The following is a 16,932-nucleotide window of genomic DNA, read 5'->3' as shown; positions in this document are numbered from 1 at the left end:
GAGGTTGCAGTGTGCCAAGATCGTGTCACTGCACTCCAGCCTGGGTGACACAGTAAGACTCTGTCTCAAAAAAAAAAAGTAAAATAAAAAATAAAACGTTAGTACAGATCGCTGGTGGTTGAGGCTGCAGTAAGCCATGATTGCGCCACTGCACTCCAGCCCGTGTGACAGAACAAGACCCTGCCTCCCAAAATACAAGTTGACATTTGAATGAGCAAACATTTAAAAGATACAAAAATGTATTCAGTGTAAAAACTCCCTATATCAGGACCCCCCAAAACCCAGTTCTCCCCGACAAGTCATTATTATTACTAGCTTCTGGTGTCTTTTCCAGTGAGAATTCTTGTCTATGAAAGAAAATACATACAAAAATGTATACACACGTTCTTTCCTTTGCAATATTTTTTTTTTCAAAAATGGTAGCAGATTAGAATGTTTTCCGTTTTTTTTCTCTCGATTTTCCCTTCCTTTATTTATTCATTTATTTGTTTGTTTTTTTGAGACAGTCTGACTCTTGTCACCCAGGCTGGAGTGTAGTGGCACAGTCTCAGCTCACTGAAACCGCTGCCTCGAGGTAGGGATTCAAGTGATTCTCCTGCTTCAGCCACCCGAGTAGCTGGGATCACAGGCGTGCCCCACCACACCCAGCTAATTTTTGCATTTTTTGTAGAGATGGGTTTTTGCTATGTTGGCCAGATTGGTCTTGAACTCCTGGCCTCAAGTGATCTGCCCACCTTGACCTCCTAAGGTGCTGGGGTTACAGGTGTGCCTGGTGTACTAACCTAATGTTTTTTATGCTTGCAAATTGTATTAATTATCTTATGAATCACTGCAACAGAAATGCATATGTAAATTAAAATGTAAAACTATTTACATTTTCTGAGTTCATAAGGCTCAGAGTCTTAACATTTTTCTTTGGATTTTTATAATAATAGTATACATTGTAAAATTTTTGATAATTAGTAAAACTAAAAGTGTGACATTTTCATAGGAAATCTTAAGCTTAGTGGGGCTTCCTCTCCAATTAGCTTAATGAATCCTTGAAATAATGTACCTCATTGCTAGAATGAGACAGGTTTAGCTTTCATTCTGTTCCTCATGTTTGATTTATATACATGTAGATTCTAACAAAATTTTTACATGTAAGTAAGTAGATCAGAATGGTGGAGTTTTACTATGTATTCATTTACCAAATGTATTTTGAGCTCCTGCTGTGTACTGGACATTCTACTAAGTACTGGTGATGAGTGGTGAACAAAGCTACCGAAATCTTTGCCCTTAGAGCTTATAAAGGTGTCAGTTCTTTGTTCTTCTCAACTGTGTTTGAAAAAGCATATAGCAGTCATTGACAATAAAGGATTTTTAATGATTTAGCAGCTGACAATTCAATTAGGTATTCTTTCAGTTTTGCTAGAAGCAGATAATTTGAAACCAGCAGACATGGAAGAGATTTAGGTTTTTTAACAAGTCATTAGGGCCCTTTGCATTCTCATTTTCTGAGAAGCAAAGTAAAAAGGTTTTACTGAGACCTAACAAAAGATTATTAATTATACTTCTTACTATTCACCTATCCCTATAGGTGTATCAATTAGTGTTTTACCCAAGAAAGAGAACCAGATGGAGATTATGTATGTGTATAAATATACAGACACGTATGTACGCATGTATACACATGTATGTATTATAAATACATATATATATGCTATATAAAATTTTCAACAGGTTTATATACATATAAAGAGATTTTTTTTGCAAGGAACTGGCTTACATAATTGCTGGGGCTGGCTAGGCAAGTCTGAAATCCACAGGGGTCTGTCTGTTAGGTGGACATTTCTTCTTCAGGGAAGCCTTAGTTTCGCACTTAGGGCCTTTTACTGATTGGATGAGGCCCACCCTGATTATGGAGGCCCATCTTCTTAACTTCAAGTCAGCTGATGTTACTCATATCTACAAAATATTTTCATAACAATATCTAAATTAGATTTTGATTGAATAACTAGGTACTATAGTTTAGATAGTTTGACACATAAAACTATCATCGGCACCTTATTTCAACCAGTATACTCAAAGGTTTGGGAAAGTTGAAGTAATGAAGTAATGTTCATTAAAATATACGTTTGTGTTTTAAATTTATGTCCGGTAAATATTTAACTCTTAAATCATGTACATACTTAAATATGTATTTAAATACATGATGCACATTTTAATATAATTATAAACTATTTAAATATATTTTCATCTAATTCTTGGAACTGTGGATTTAATTTGTTCAGTTGTGGAAAATTAACACCAGTAACCTTAATGGCAAAGCCAGTCTTCCCTGACAAACCAGGCAGCTAAATAAATAACACTGATTTTCTGCCAGAAAGTCTGACTCCTTTTTTCCAATTTTAATAAATGAGTACTGTACATCTGTAAGGTAACCACCTCTTTTTGGATTTTTGTTTTTTTTGAGACAGAGTCTTGCTCTTTCACCCAGGCTGGAGTGCGGTGGTGCCATCTCGGCTCACTGCAACCTCTGCCTTCCGGGTTCAAGCGATTCTCCTGCCTGAGCTTCTGGAGTAGTTGGGATTACAGATATGTGACACCATGCCTGGCTAATTTTTGTATTTTTAGTAGAGACAAGTTTCACCATGTTGCCCAGGCTGAAGTATGTATAGGACACAAAACCTACTGTGAAACTTTTTGATATCTGGGTTAGAGGCTTCTCAGAGACCTGTATTGTATTTCTCTTTTGTCACCAATGGTCCCTTTGTTTGGTATCTTGGAGGTTTTTACTCCCCATGTTTCACCCAAGTTCTGCAGTAAGATTTAGGGTGGTTGAGAGGAGATGCCTGTATATAAGAGAAGGGCAGTTGTGAGAAGTGGAGATGAGGAAAGATCAGTCTGATGCCTTGAGCTTGTGCTAGTTCTCAGGCAGATCAGTAGGAGCATGTGGGTGTTGATCTTAAACCTATGTTTCTGTGTACCCCTTAGAATGTCTTCTTATACACCCAAGAGACAGGTTCATCTTTTGAAGACTTTGGGTACACTATAGCCCTTTTCCTGCGTGCTGTGGTTTGGATGTTGTGCCCTCCAAACTCATGTTGAGATTTGATCCCCAGTGTTGGAGCTGGGGCGTAATGGGATATGGTTGGGTCATGGGAGTAGATTCCTCTTGAATGGATTAAATTAATGCCCTTCCTGGAGTAGACGTGACTTCTCACTTTGTTAGTTCCCTAGAGAGCTGGTTTTTAAAAAGAACCAGCACACCTCCAACCTTGCTTTCTTTCTTGCCATGTGATCGCTGCATACTGGTTCCCCTCCACCTTCTGCCATGACTGAAAGCAGCCTGATTCCTTCATCAGATGCAGATGCCCAGTCATAAACTTTACAGCCATTAGAATTGTGAGCCAAATAAACCTTTTTGCTTTGTAGATTACCCAGCCTCAAGTATTCTTTTATAGCAACCCAAAATGGACTGAGAAACTGAGCTTGCTTTTTTTCATGTTTGCTTTTTTTTTTTTTTTTTTGAGGTGGAGTCTCGCTCGCTCTGTCACCCAGGCTGGAGTGCAATGGTGCGATCTCGGCTCACTGCATCCTCTGCCTTCTGAGTTGAAGCACTTCTCCCACCTCAGCCTCCTGAGTAGCTGGGACTACAGGTGTGCACCACCATGCCTGGCTAATTTTTGTGTTTTTAGTAGAGGCAGGGTTTCACCATATTGGCCCGACTGCTCTCGAATTCCTGACCTCAAGTGATCTGCCTGCCTGTTTGCTTTTTTTAAAACTGTGTTCCAGTTTTCATGACTGTGTGTTATTCCACACTTTGATGTACTGTAATTTGACCACTGTGTACTGGTAGAGGATTAGGGTATTTTTCATCGTTTGCTGTTGAGCAGTCTGCAGAACATAGCCATGATTGCTTTGTGACAAGGATATGTTCTGAGAGATGCGTCATTAGGTGATTTTGTCTATGTGTGGACATCATAGAGTGTACTTACACAAACCTAGATGGTATACCCTATTACACATCTAGGCTATGTGGTATAGCCTATTGTTCTTAGGGTACAAATCTGTACACATGTTATTGTATTGAATACTGTATGCAGGTGTTACCCAATTTTGGGTATTTGTGTATCTAAACATATTTAAACATAGAACAAGTACAGTAAAAATGCAGTAGAAAGGATAAAAAGTGATACACCTGTGTAGGGCACTTACCATGAATGGAGATTCCAGGCCTTGAAGTGAGTCAGTGAGTGAGTGGTGGTAGAATGTGAAGGCCTAGTACATACTGTACACCACTGTAGACTTACTAAACACTGTACACTTAGGCAACACTAAATTTATGGAAATGTTTTCCTTCAATAATAAATTAACCCAATTTATTATAACTTTTTAACTTCATAAACCTTTTAATTTTGTTTAGCTTTTTGACTCTTGTAATAACAACTTAAAACACAAACACATTGAACGGCTATACAAAAATATTTTCTTTCATCATATCCTTATTCTATAAGCTTATTTTCCTTTTTATTTTATTTTATTTTATTTATTTTTTATTTTTATTTTTTTGAAATGGAGTTTCGCTCAGTGGCCCAGGCTGGAGTGCAGTGGCGCGATCTCAGCTCACTGCAATCTCCGCCTTCCAGGTTCAAGCAATTCTCCTGCCTCAGCCTCCCGAGTAGCTAAGATGACAGGTGCACACCACCACGCCCAGCTAATTTTTGTATTTTTAGTAGAGACGGAGTTTCACCATGTTGGCCAGGATGGTCTCTATCTCCTGACCTCAGGATCTGCCCACCTTGACCTCCCGAAGTGCTGGGATTACAGGCGTGAGCCACCGCACCTGGCCTTAAGCTTTTTTCCTATTAAGAAAAATTCATTTGGCCAGGTGTAGTGGCTCACGCCTGTAATTCCAGCACTTTGGGGGGCTGAGGCGGGCAGATTGCTTGAGCCCAGGAGTTGGAGACCAGTCTGGGCAACATGGTGAAACCCCGTTTCTACAAAAAATATAAAAATTAGCAAGGTTTGGTGGTATACACCTGTAGTCCCAGCTAAGGGAGGATTGGTTGAGCCCAGTAGGCAGAGGTTGCAGTGAGCTGAGATCGTGCCTCTGCACTCTAGCCTGGGAGACAGAGTGAGACTATCTCAAAAACAAAACAAAACAAAACAAAAAACCAATTCATTTATGGCTGGGCATAGTAGATCATACCTGTAATCCCAGCACTTTGGGAGGCTGAGATGGGAGGATCACTTGAGCTCAGGAGTTTAAGACCAGCTTGAGCAACATAACAAGACTCCGTCTCTACAAAATATTTAAAAATTAGCCGGGTGTGGTGGCATGCACCTGTGGTCCCAGCTACTCGGGATGTTTAGACAGGAGTATTGCTTGAGCCTGGGAGGTTGAGGCTGCAGTGAGCTGTGTTTGCACCAGTGCACACAAGCCTGGTGTACAGATGGAGACCCTGTCTCAAAAAAAATCATTTTCACTTTTTAAACTTTTTTTATTAACAATGAAAACATAAACATATATATTAGCTTAGGCCTACACAGGGTCAGGATCATCAATATCACTGTCTTCTCAGTCCACATCTTGTCCCACTGGAAGGTCTTCAGGAACAGTAACACACACGGAGCTATCATCTTTGATAACAATTCCTTCTTTTGGAATACCTTCTGAAGGACCTGTCTGGGGCTGTTTTACAGTTAACCTTTTTTCCTTAATGAGTAGAAAGAATACACTCTAAGACAACAATAGGCCAGGTGCGGTGGCTCACGCCTGTAATCCCACCACTTGGGGAGGCTGAGGTGGGGGGGATCAGTTGAGGTCAGGAGTTCGAGACCAGCCTGGCCAACATGGTGAAACCCTGTCTCTACTAAAAAATAACAAAAGTTAGCTGGGTGTGGTGGCATGGGCCTATAATCGCAGCTACTTGGGAGACTGAGGCAGGAGAATCGCTTGAACCCAGGAGGTGGTGGTTGCAGTGAGCCGAGATCATGTCACTGCACTCCAGCCTTGGCAACAGAGCAAGGCTCTGTCTCAAAAAAAAAAAAAAATTAAATAGAATTAAAACAACAATAAAACATATAGTATATTGGCCAGGTGCAGTGTCTCACACCTGTAATCTCAGCCCTTTGGGAGGCCGAGGTGGGCGAATCACTTGAGGTCAGGACGTTGAGACCAGCCTGACCAACATCGTGCTACTGCACTCCAGCCTGGGTGACAGAGCGAGACTCTGTGTCAAAAAAAAAAAAGTATAGTATAATAAATACATAAATCAGTAACATAGTCATTATCTATGTCAAGTGTTAGTACTGTACATAATTGTATGTGCTATACATTTATTTGATGGGCAGTACAGTAGGTTTGTTTATACCAGTATCATCACAGACATGTGAGTAATGCCTTGTGCCATGACATTACCGCTATAGTGTCACTGGGCAGTTGGAGTTTTTCAGCTTCGTTATAACCTTAAGGGACCGTTGTTCATATGTGTGGTTTGCTGTTGACTTAAATGTTATGTGGTGCATGACTATATATGTCATTTAGTACTCGGAGGACTATGGCATCTATCTTTATTTATTTATTGGGATGGAGTCTTTATTTATTTATTGAGACGGAGTTTTGCTCTGTACACCACAATGGAACCTGTGAATAGCCACTGCATTTCAGCAGCCTGGGCGACATAGCAAGACCCCATCTCTATAAAAAATAAATGGTTATATGCATTGTGATTTTGACAGATATTACCAAATTAATTAATTGCTTCAGATATTGTTCCAATTTACACCTACCAGCAATGAATGAGTGCCCATTCCCTTCTATCTTTACCAGTATAGGATTAAGGTTTTTTTTTTTTTTTTTTTTTTTTTTTTTTTTTTTGAGATGGAGTCTTCTTTTGTCACCCAGGCTAGAGTGCAGTGGTGTGATCTCGGCTCACTGCAACTTCTGCCTGTCAGGTTCAAGCAATTCTTCTGCCTCAGCCTCACGAGTAGGTGGGATTACAGGCGCACACCACCATGCCTGGCTAATTTTTGTATTTTTAGTAGAGGTGGGGTTTCACCATGTTGGCCAGGCTGGTCTTGAACTCCTGACTTCAGATGATCCACCTGCCTTGGCCTCCCAAAGTGCTAGGAGGGAGCCATGCGCCAGGCCCTTTTTTTTTTTTTTAAAAGACAGTCCCTAGGCTGGAGTGCAGTGGCATGATCTGAGCTCATAGCAACCTCTGCCTCCCGGGCTCAAGCAATTCTTATGCCTCAGCCTCCTGAGTAGCTGGAATTACAGGTGTGCACCACCATGCCCGGCTAATTTTTTGTGTTTTTAGTAGAGACAGGGTTTCACCATGTTGGCCAGGCTGGTCTCAAACTCCTGACCTTAGGTGATCCACCCAACTCGGACTCCCAAAGTGCCGGGATTACAGGTGGGAGCCACTGCACCAGGCCTAGGATTAAATTTTTTAATCTTTACTAATCTTACAGATTAAAAATGGTGCCTTAGTGGGATTGTATCTTAAATTTCTTATGACTGAAGTGGAACATCTTTTTATATATATATATATAAATATACATATATATACACATATGTATAAATATACATATATACATATATACAAATATACATATATACACACATATATAAATATACATATATACATATATATAAATATATAAAAATATACATATATACATCTATAATTATATATAAATATACATATATACATCTATAATTATATATAAATATACATATATACATCTATAATTATATATAAATATACATATATGTATATAAATATACATATATGTATATAATTATACATATATGTATATAATTATACATATATGTATATAATTATACATATATGTATATAATTATACATATATGTATATAATTATACATATATGTATATAAATATACATATATGTATATAAATATACATATATGTATATTTTTTTGAGACAGAGTCTCACTCTGTTGCCCAGGCTGGAGTCCAGTGGCGCAATTTCAGCTCACTGCAAGCTCCACCTCCCGGGTTCACGCCATTCTCCTGCCTCAGCCTCCCAAGTAGCTGGGACTACAGGAGCCTGCCACTACGCCTGGCTAATTATTTATTTATTTATTTATTCATTTATTTATTTTTTAGTAGAGATGGGGTTTCACTGTGTTAACCAGGATGGTCTTGATCTCCTGACCTCATGATCTGCCTGCCTCGGCCTCCCAAAGTGCTGGGATTACAGGCGTGAGCCACCACACCGGGCCATAGTTATCTATTCTTATTCAAAACCAAGGTAGTAAGGCTAAACAAGAGCTTCATTTTTTTTTTTTTTTTTTTGAGACGGAGTCCCGCTTTGTCACCCAGGCTGGAGTCCAGTGACGTGATCTCAGCTCACTGCAAGCTCCACCTCCCGGGTTCACGCCATTCTCCTGCCTCAGCCTCCCCAGTAGCTGGGACTATAGGCGCCTGCCACCATGCCCGGCTAATTTTTTTGTGTTTTTATTAGAGATGGGGTTTCACCGTGTTAGCCAGGATGGTCTCAATCTCCTGACCTCGTGATCTGCCCGCCTCGGCCTCCCAAAGTGCTGGGATTACAGACGTGAGCCACTGTGCCCGGCATCTTTTTATATTTTTAAAAGGCCACATGTATGTCCTTTTCTCTGAACTGTTTATATTCTTTGCCTATTTTGAGTTTAACTTTTGCTAAATTAATTTGTAGGGGGAAAAAAATAAAAGAAACCTTTAGTTACTCCAGTAAAGGAAGTAAAGCAGATATTCCTAATTGTAAACTGATGTGTTTAACCTTACATTTTTCCGTGACTACTTCTCCTATTAGAACAAGGAAATACATTTTACTTAGATTTTCTTCTTTCCTTGTCCTCTACCTTCCCATGTTGAAGTAAATGGTATTTGGGTATATATATATTTTTTCAGATCACATAGGACTGGAAAAAACTTTAAAAATTATTATTGTAACTTTTTACTTAGTAACTTATGACTTAGTAATAAGTTACAATAATGATTTAACAATAATAGTAGGAGCTAACACATAATACCAGATACTTACTCTAAATGCTTTTACATGTAAGTCCATTTTATTCTACATGTAAGTTAAGTCCATTTTACATTATATATGTCCTCATCTAAGTTTCTGAAAGCATTTGTCTGTGATTCATTCTGCCCAGTTTTTGAAATCTTAATACTTCCGAGAGAAATACTGAAGAGAGAAGGGAAAATAAAAGAACAATAAAAGGTCATCCTGGCATTTGAAAAACTTTTTCTTATTTCTAATTTTGTACTTCAGTCACAAATTTTATTAGGAATAAAGCTAAACATAGTTGATTTTTCAGATGTGTGTTGTATTTTCTTATAACATTTTACATTTTGAGAACATAGCCCATGGCTTTTTGTTTCTTAGTCTATGAAGTGTGTAGGCACATAGACCTCAGTCAGCCTGCTACTCTCCTTTTGCAGCCAGGGCCCAACCAAGATATTGAGTCCTTACTCTGCCCTTGGTCCTTTCTAGCCAGCTGTTACCCCTTGATTGGAGTTGGCATAAAATCTATTTTTTATCACAGCATTAAAGTAATCAACTTTCATTTAAAAGGACATTTTTCTCTTGCTATTTTATGGAGTTTTTATTTTTGTAAGTGACATTTTGTAATTGGCAGTTATGGCAAGTTTGTGTCTCATTAACCAGATTATTATCAACTGTAAATATTACAAAGGTTTGTTATTTGACAAGTTAATTATGTTTTATGATACACATTTTCTTATTGATCTGGTCTTCTGAATGTTAATAGTTTATATTTTTTGTGAACAAAGCAAGTACTATATTAATACTTTAAAATTGATGTCACATTGCTTATTGATCATTAAATGAGGCATTCCAGCAATTAGATATTCTTAAGCTTTTTAGAAAGCCTTGTGTTAGCTTTACTTCTGTCATTGTGTGGCTTAATTTGTGGTCTGGAAGGATACAGGCTCATATTGTATATTTTCATGTGACTAGTTGATTGAAAATCCTTAATTTTTTTTTTGCTGTCTGTGGACTTACAGAATGAAAATCATTTTTATACTTGAAGTAGCTAATCTAAAATTTTCCACAAGTTATCTTTTTTTTTTGGAGACAGTCTCGCTCTGTCGCCCAGGCTGGAGTGCAGTGGTGCGATCTTGGCTCACTGCAACCTCTGCCTCCCGGGTTCAAGCAATTCTCCTCCCTCAGCCTCCTGAGTAGCTGGGACAACAGGAGCACACTGCATTGCCCGGTGAATAATTTTTTTTTGTATTTTAGTAGAGACGGGGTTTCACCTTGTTGTCCAGGTGGGTTTCGAAATCCTGAGCTCAGGCAATCCGCCCACCTCGGCCTCCCAAAGAATTGGGATTACAGGCATGAGCCACTACACCCGGCCATCTTTTTAAAAAATTATTATTATTATTATTTTTGTAGAAATGGGGTCTCATCGTGTTGCCCAGGCTGGTCTCAAAGTACTGGTTTCATGTGATCCTACTGCCTAATCCTCCCAAGGTGTTGGGATTACAGGCGTGAGCCACTGCACCTGGCCGACAAGTTATCTTTTTTTTTTTTTTTCTGTTTTTGAGACGGAGTCTTGCTCTGTTGGCCAGGCTGGAGTGCAGTGGCATGATCTTGGCTCACTGCAACCCCCACCTCCTGGGTTCAAGCAATTCTCCTGCCTCAGCCTCCTGAGTTACTGGGATTACAGGCGTGCACTACCACACCCGGCTAATTTTTGTATTTTTAGTAGAGACGGGGTTTCACCATGTTGGCCAGGCTGGTCTCAAACTCCTGACCTTGTGATCTGCCCGCCTCAGCCTCCCAAAGTGCTGGGATTACAGGTGTAAGCCACCTCACCCGCCTGTTATCTTTTTTTTTTTTGAGATGGGGTCTTGCTCTGTTGCCCAGGCTGGAGTGCAGTGGCACCATCTCAGCTTACTGCAACCTCTGCCTCCCAGGCTCAACTTATCTTCCTGCTTCAGCCTCCTGAGTAGCTGGGACTACAGTTGTGTGCCACCGTTTCTGGTTAATTTTTGTATCCTTTTGTAGAGACAGGGTTTTGCCACGTTGCCCAGGCTGGTCTTGAACTCCTGGGATGAAGCGATCTGCCCACTTTAGCCTCCCAAAGTGTTAGGATTACAGGCATGAGCCACCGCGCCTGGCCAAGTTATCTTTTTAAAACAAATCTTTTTATTGAAGTATAGTGTACATTCATTGAATTCCGGATCTTTTTGCTACTATTTTTATTTCTTTTCTTTTCTTTTTGTTTTTTTGAGACAGAATCTTGCTCTGTTGCCCAGGCTGGAGTGCAGTGGCATGATCTTGGCTCACTGCAACCTCCACCTTCCGGGTTCAAGTGATTCTCCTGCCTCAGCCTCCTGAGTAGCTGGGACTATTGCCATTACACCCAGCTAATTTTTTGTATTTTTAGTAGACATGGGGTTTCACTGTGTTAGTCAGGATGGTCTGCGTCTCCTGACCTCGTGATCCACCCGCCTCGGCCTCCCAAAGTGCTGGGATTACAGGCGTGAGCCACTGCGCCTGGCCTCCACTACTTCTATTTCTAACTAGTGCTTTTACCTTAATATATTGCCTCTATATTTAGGTAGTCCAAAGTATTTTTCGTTTAGCATTCCAAATCATGGAATTTTAGACCTGTGAGGACCTTATACATAATCTGTTTAAACCCTCTGTATTTTTTGGTTGAGTCCTTGGTTAGGTCTAAGGTCACCTAACTGGATTAGTATCCTGTCCTCTAAATGCTTCTTTTGTATGTTTTATTTATCTCCTTAAAATTTATTTTGGATAAGATAAATATACTGCATTTTGTTATATGTTTGTATAATTTGGCGTTATGGGGCAGATAAATTAACGTTGTTGAGCCTTAATTCATCTTTACAAGGGACTCATTAATACTTTCTACCTTATTACCCTTCCTGTGTTGAGGGTTTTTGTAGCGATTAAATGAATAAAAGCCCCTACAAATCATAAGACATGCAGAAAACAGTACCTTTGACTGGGCCCCCTGGAGGACTTTCAGATTAACACAGAAGCCTTGACATACATGGGAAGTGGGTACCACTGGAGGCTTTTCTAGAGTTGTGCTAGTGGCATGCATTTTCAGTTGTCCCTTCCAGCCAGGAAGTTGGAAAATGGTCATCTGAAGCCTTAGTTCACTCTGCCTCTTTCTTGACACCTAGGAATGTGGAGAATGGTTGTGGCTGCTCTCCTTTTTAACTTGGTTTGCTAGTGGTGACAGCTCAGGGCTCAGGACGGTGGCTAATGTCCCATATCCTTTCAGTGTACCTCATGCCAGTTCCTTTCCGCAGTTTTTCCTGAGCCAGTGTTGCATCGTGTCCATGTTTATAAAACTTCTATGAGTCTTTAAAACTGCACATGTTTTCATATTATGGGGATTTGTGCATCTTTCTAGCAACATTATAAAAATAGTTGGCTAGCCAAACTTGCTTTACATTTAATAGTAGTGGTACCGGGCGCGGTGGCTCATGCCTGTAATCCCAATCCCAGCACTTTGGGAGGCCGAGGCGGGTGGATCACAAGGTCAGGAGATCGAGACCATCCTGGCTAACACGGTGAAACCCCGTCTCTACTAAAAAAAATACAAAAATTAGCTGGGTGTGGCGGCGGGCGCCTCCAGCTACTCAGGAGGGTGAGGTAGGAGAATGGCGTGAACCTGGGAGGTGGAGGTTGCAGTGAGCCGAGATTGTGCCACTGCACTCCAGCCCGGGCGACAGTGTGAGACTCCATCTCCAAAAAAAAAAAGAAGAGTAGTGGTAATTCATGTGAGTGAAACTGCAGTTCCTGACAGGAATTAATTTCATCATGGTAGAAAATTATTCAAGGTTAAGATGTTGTAAAGATATCCCTAAAGATAACAAAGTAAAATATTTTATTTCCTGTTTTTGTTTAATTCTTTTTGTCATTAAGGTATAATATGGTTGACTCATTTGGTGGGTTTTTGTAGCTTAAGGAGTTTCATTTCTTCTTTTGTTTAGGTGGTTTTCAGACTACTCTGTTCTCTATACAGTTAGGGAAATGTTTTCCATTTCAAGACTTTTTAAAAAACTTGCTTATGGGCCAGGCATGGTGGCTCACGCTTGTAATCCCAGCACTTTGGGAGGCCGAGGCGGGCGGATCACGAGGTCAGGAGATCGAGACCATCCTGGCTAACACAGTGAAACCCTGTCTGTACTAAAAATACCAAAAAAATTAGCTGGGTGTGGCGGCACATTCCTGTAGTCCCAGCTACTCAGGAGGCTGTGGCAGGAGAATCGCTTGAACCCAGGAGGCAGAGGTTGTAGTGAGCCAAGATCGCGCCACTGCACTCCAGCCTGGGCAACAGAGTGAGACTCTGTCTCAAAAAAAAAAACAAAAAAACTTGCTTATGGTTGTCTGTCTTTTCATATAAACAACTGTAAAGGGGAAAGGGCAACAGGATTATAAGAAATTTGTTAGTGAAGGGCTCCCAGAATGAAATGTACTATATCAGATGGTTGCAGGAAGTGAAGTTATAATCCTTTACCCTCCAACCGATTCTTGTTTCCATTTTGTCCATGGTAGACTATAATTTTGGTTTCCAAACTGGTTAAAGGTTTGAAAAAGGTTACATCCTATAGTATATATGGCCCATGTTTCTTTTTATTAATTATTATTTTTTTTTGCATCCCCTTTCCCATTCAGGCCCATGTTTCTTTGTTTTGTTTTGAGACCGAGTCTTGCTCTGTCACCCAGGCTGGAGTGCAGTGGTGTGATCTCCGCTCACTGCAACCTCTGCCTCCTGGGTTCAAGCGATTCTCGTGCCTCAGTCTCCTAGTAGCTAGGATTACAGGGATGCGCCACCATGCCTGGCTGATTTTTGTATTTTTAATAGAGATGGGGTTTCGCCATGTTGGCCAGGGTGGTCTGGAACTCCTGACCTCAGCTGATCTGCCTGCCTCGGCCTCCCAAAGTTCTGGGATTACAGACGTAAGCCACTGTGATGAGCTCAATGATTCATTTCTTTTACATCTTTTATTTGCTGAGTAGGGTTTGTCTCTGGATTTTTTTCTTTTTTCTTTTTTTCTCTTTTTGAGATGGAGTCATGTTCTGTCACTTAGGCTTGAGTGCAGTAGCATGTTCTTGGCTCACTGCAACCTCCGCCTCCCGGGTTCAGGTAATTCTCCTGCCTCAGCCTCCTGAGTAGCTGGGACTATAGGCATGTGCCACCACGTCCGGCTAATTTTTGTATTTTTAGTAGAGACAGGGTTTCACCATGTTGTCCAGGATGGTCTCCATCTCTTGATCTCATGATCTACCTGCCTTGGCTTCCCAAAGTGCTGGGATTAAGGTGTGAGTCACCATGCCTGACCCATTTTTTATTCTTATAAATCAACTTGAACTTTGTTCTGGGATGCATTTAAGTTACTTGGAAACAGCCTGATGTTTGGTTGTTGCATCTATGATTTGTTAAGTGAGTGTGGAGCAGTGCTCAGCCTGGGGCTTAATTATTCCCTCTTACAGAGGCAAGACCTTTCTGTGTAGTCTATCCAATACACTATGAACTATTAAGTTTTTCCAGTGTGGCTGTTTGTAAGTAAATACTGCTCACAACACTGTGTAAGCACTGAGCATTGCCTTGTCTGTTTTGTTGTTGTTGCTTTGAGGCAGGGTCTCCGTCAAGTGACCCTCTCGCTGGTGCGTGCCGCCACACGACTTTCTAAGTTTTGTTTTGTAGAGATGAGGTGTTACTATATTGCTCAGGCCATTCTCGAACTTCCAGGCTCAAAGGATTCTCCCACCTCGGCCTCCTGAGTAGCTGGGATTCCAGGTGCACGCCACGAAGCCCACCTAATTTTTTTTGAGACAGAGTCTTGCAGTGCTGCCCAGGCTGGAGTGCAGTGTTGCGATCTCAGCTCACTGCAACCTCCACCTTTCAGGTTCAAGTAATTCTCCTGCATCAGCCTCTGGAGTAGCTAGGATTTCAGGTGCGCACCACCACTGCCAGCTGTTTTTGTCTGATCCCATGGAGTCTTGCTCTGTTGTCCAGGTTGGAGTGCAGTGGGATGATCTTGGCTCACTGCAACCTCCACCTCCCGGATTCAAGGAATTCTCCCACCTCAGCCTCCTGAGTAGCTGGGATTACAGTCACCCACCACCTTGCCTGGCTAATTTTTGTATTTTTAGTAGAGGCGGGGGTCTTGCCATGTTGGCCAGGCTGGTCTCGAACTCCTGACCTCAGGTGATCCACCCATCTTGGCCCCCCAAAGTGTTGGGATTACAGGCGTGAACCACCGCCCAGTCCTAATTTTTGTATTTTTTTTGTAGAGATGAGGTTTCATCCTGTTGCCTGTGCTGGTCTGGATCTCCTGGGCTCAAGCTGTCCACCTGCCTCGGCCTCCTAAAGTGCTGGGATTACAGGCGTGAGCCACCATACCCAGCCTTAGTTGTTGTTCTCCTATTACTGAACATTTGGCTTATTTCCAGTTTTTGGCTACTGCAAATAAAGCTCCTGTGAACATTCATGTACAGGTCTTTTGGTGTACTTATGCTCTCATTTCTCTTGGGTAGTTACCTAGGAGAAACATTGTTGGTTCATGTGGTGGAAAAAACTTGTCACAGAAATTTTACTTCAGTAGATTTTGCCAAACAGATTCCCAAAGTGGTTGGACCAATTTTTCACTTCCTCTGTTAATGTATGAGAACTCCAGTTGGTCTATGTTCTTTCAGTCTTTTAAATTTTTAGCTATTATGGTACCATAAGTTTAATGCTTCATTTGGGTAATATGAGGGCTAGGGTGATCAAATTGTCCTCATTTGCTGGGGACTGAGGGGTTCTCTAAATGAGGGATTTTGAGCTTTAAAACTGGGAGACACTCCCTAATGAGGTTTTTAGCTGAGTTCGCAGGATGTGAAGGGAAAAGCAGTAAATTCCCTCAGTCAGACCAAGCCCAAGTACAGATACCTGGGCTATCCTTATCCAGAGGAGTGTTCTCTAATTACCAAAGACAGGGGCCCAGCCATCCACCCCCTTTCCCTTCTGGTGTCCGTTCAAACTGATTTCTTCAGAGAAGCCTCTGCTGGCTCATCAAGCTATATGAATTTCCTCCGTCATGCTTCCAGAGTATGCCGTGTAATTTTATAGTACTCACCAAATCTGAAGGTATATATTCTTGCCTGGAATCCAGGAGGGACTGTAATTCAGGGTAGGACTTTTATGGCTTCCTCATAGCCTCAGAACACGTTGGTAGGCACATCAATAAATTTACTTTTTTTTTTTTTTTTTTTGCTGGAGGTAGGGTGGAAGGGAGAACACAGGTCCTTGTTAAAACATGTGGCAAGGCAGATTGTTAGATGTATAAGCCATGAAAGTTTAGTTTTTACCCTGATGGTGGTTGGTTGGAAGTTATTGAGGCCTTTTTATCAAAACGGGAGAAATAGAAATTGTGTTTTAGGAAGCTGCTTGCAGGGGTGTTAATGAATTAGAGGATGGATGGTGCTCTGTTGGTGCTAGATAATTTGGTTCTGATTCTTTGTTTTAAAATTGATAGCAAGTGAAAAATAGTACAGTGGCATGTTGAGACCATATAAAATTCCAGATGGACTTGGAATTTATTACAGTATTGGGCAGCTTTTGCCCGATGCAGTGTTCTTTGAATAAATGTAAAGCAGAAATAGCTTAAATTTCTGATGGGATCCTGATTTGCTATAGAATAACTGATGAGTCCTTGTATCTCACACTGTGAAAATAAAATTTCTGTGGTAAATTTCTTAAAGTCAGTAAAGTAAAAAACTCTTACTTAGCCAGTTTTTGGTTTTCATTTAATATATACTTTCAGGTAAGATTTCTTTTGCATTTAGTTCAGCAGTTCCTGAAATCCTTTCCAGGGGGTCTAGGAGGTCAACACAATTTTCTTTCTTTCCTTTTTATTTTTTTTTTGAGAC

The 16,932-nt window shown here is 40.8% G+C and overlaps 1 protein-coding gene and 1 long non-coding RNA gene across 10 annotated transcripts in view; one reads left to right on the top strand and one right to left on the bottom strand.

Moving 5' to 3' along the window:
• The window catches only part of MTA3 (metastasis associated 1 family member 3), a 262,022-nt gene that overhangs the window by 91,977 nt on the left and 153,113 nt on the right, over positions 1 to 16,932 (top strand). The window lies entirely within an intron of this gene.
• Positions 1 to 16,932, bottom strand: part of LOC109025742 (uncharacterized) — a 36,628-nt gene that overhangs the window by 4,126 nt on the left and 15,570 nt on the right. For both annotated transcript variants that reach the window (XR_002004689.3, XR_010129990.1), the window contains exon 4: positions 1,769 to 1,947. This is a non-coding gene — a long non-coding RNA (uncharacterized lncRNA). The remainder of the gene's footprint in view (positions 1 to 1,768; positions 1,948 to 16,932) is intronic.

The sequence above is a fragment of the Gorilla gorilla genome, chromosome 12, assembly GCF_029281585.2.
Source record: "Gorilla gorilla gorilla isolate KB3781 chromosome 12, NHGRI_mGorGor1-v2.1_pri, whole genome shotgun sequence".
NCBI lineage: Eukaryota > Metazoa > Chordata > Mammalia > Primates > Hominidae > Gorilla > Gorilla gorilla.
This window is presented reverse-complemented; position numbering and strand designations above follow the sequence as displayed.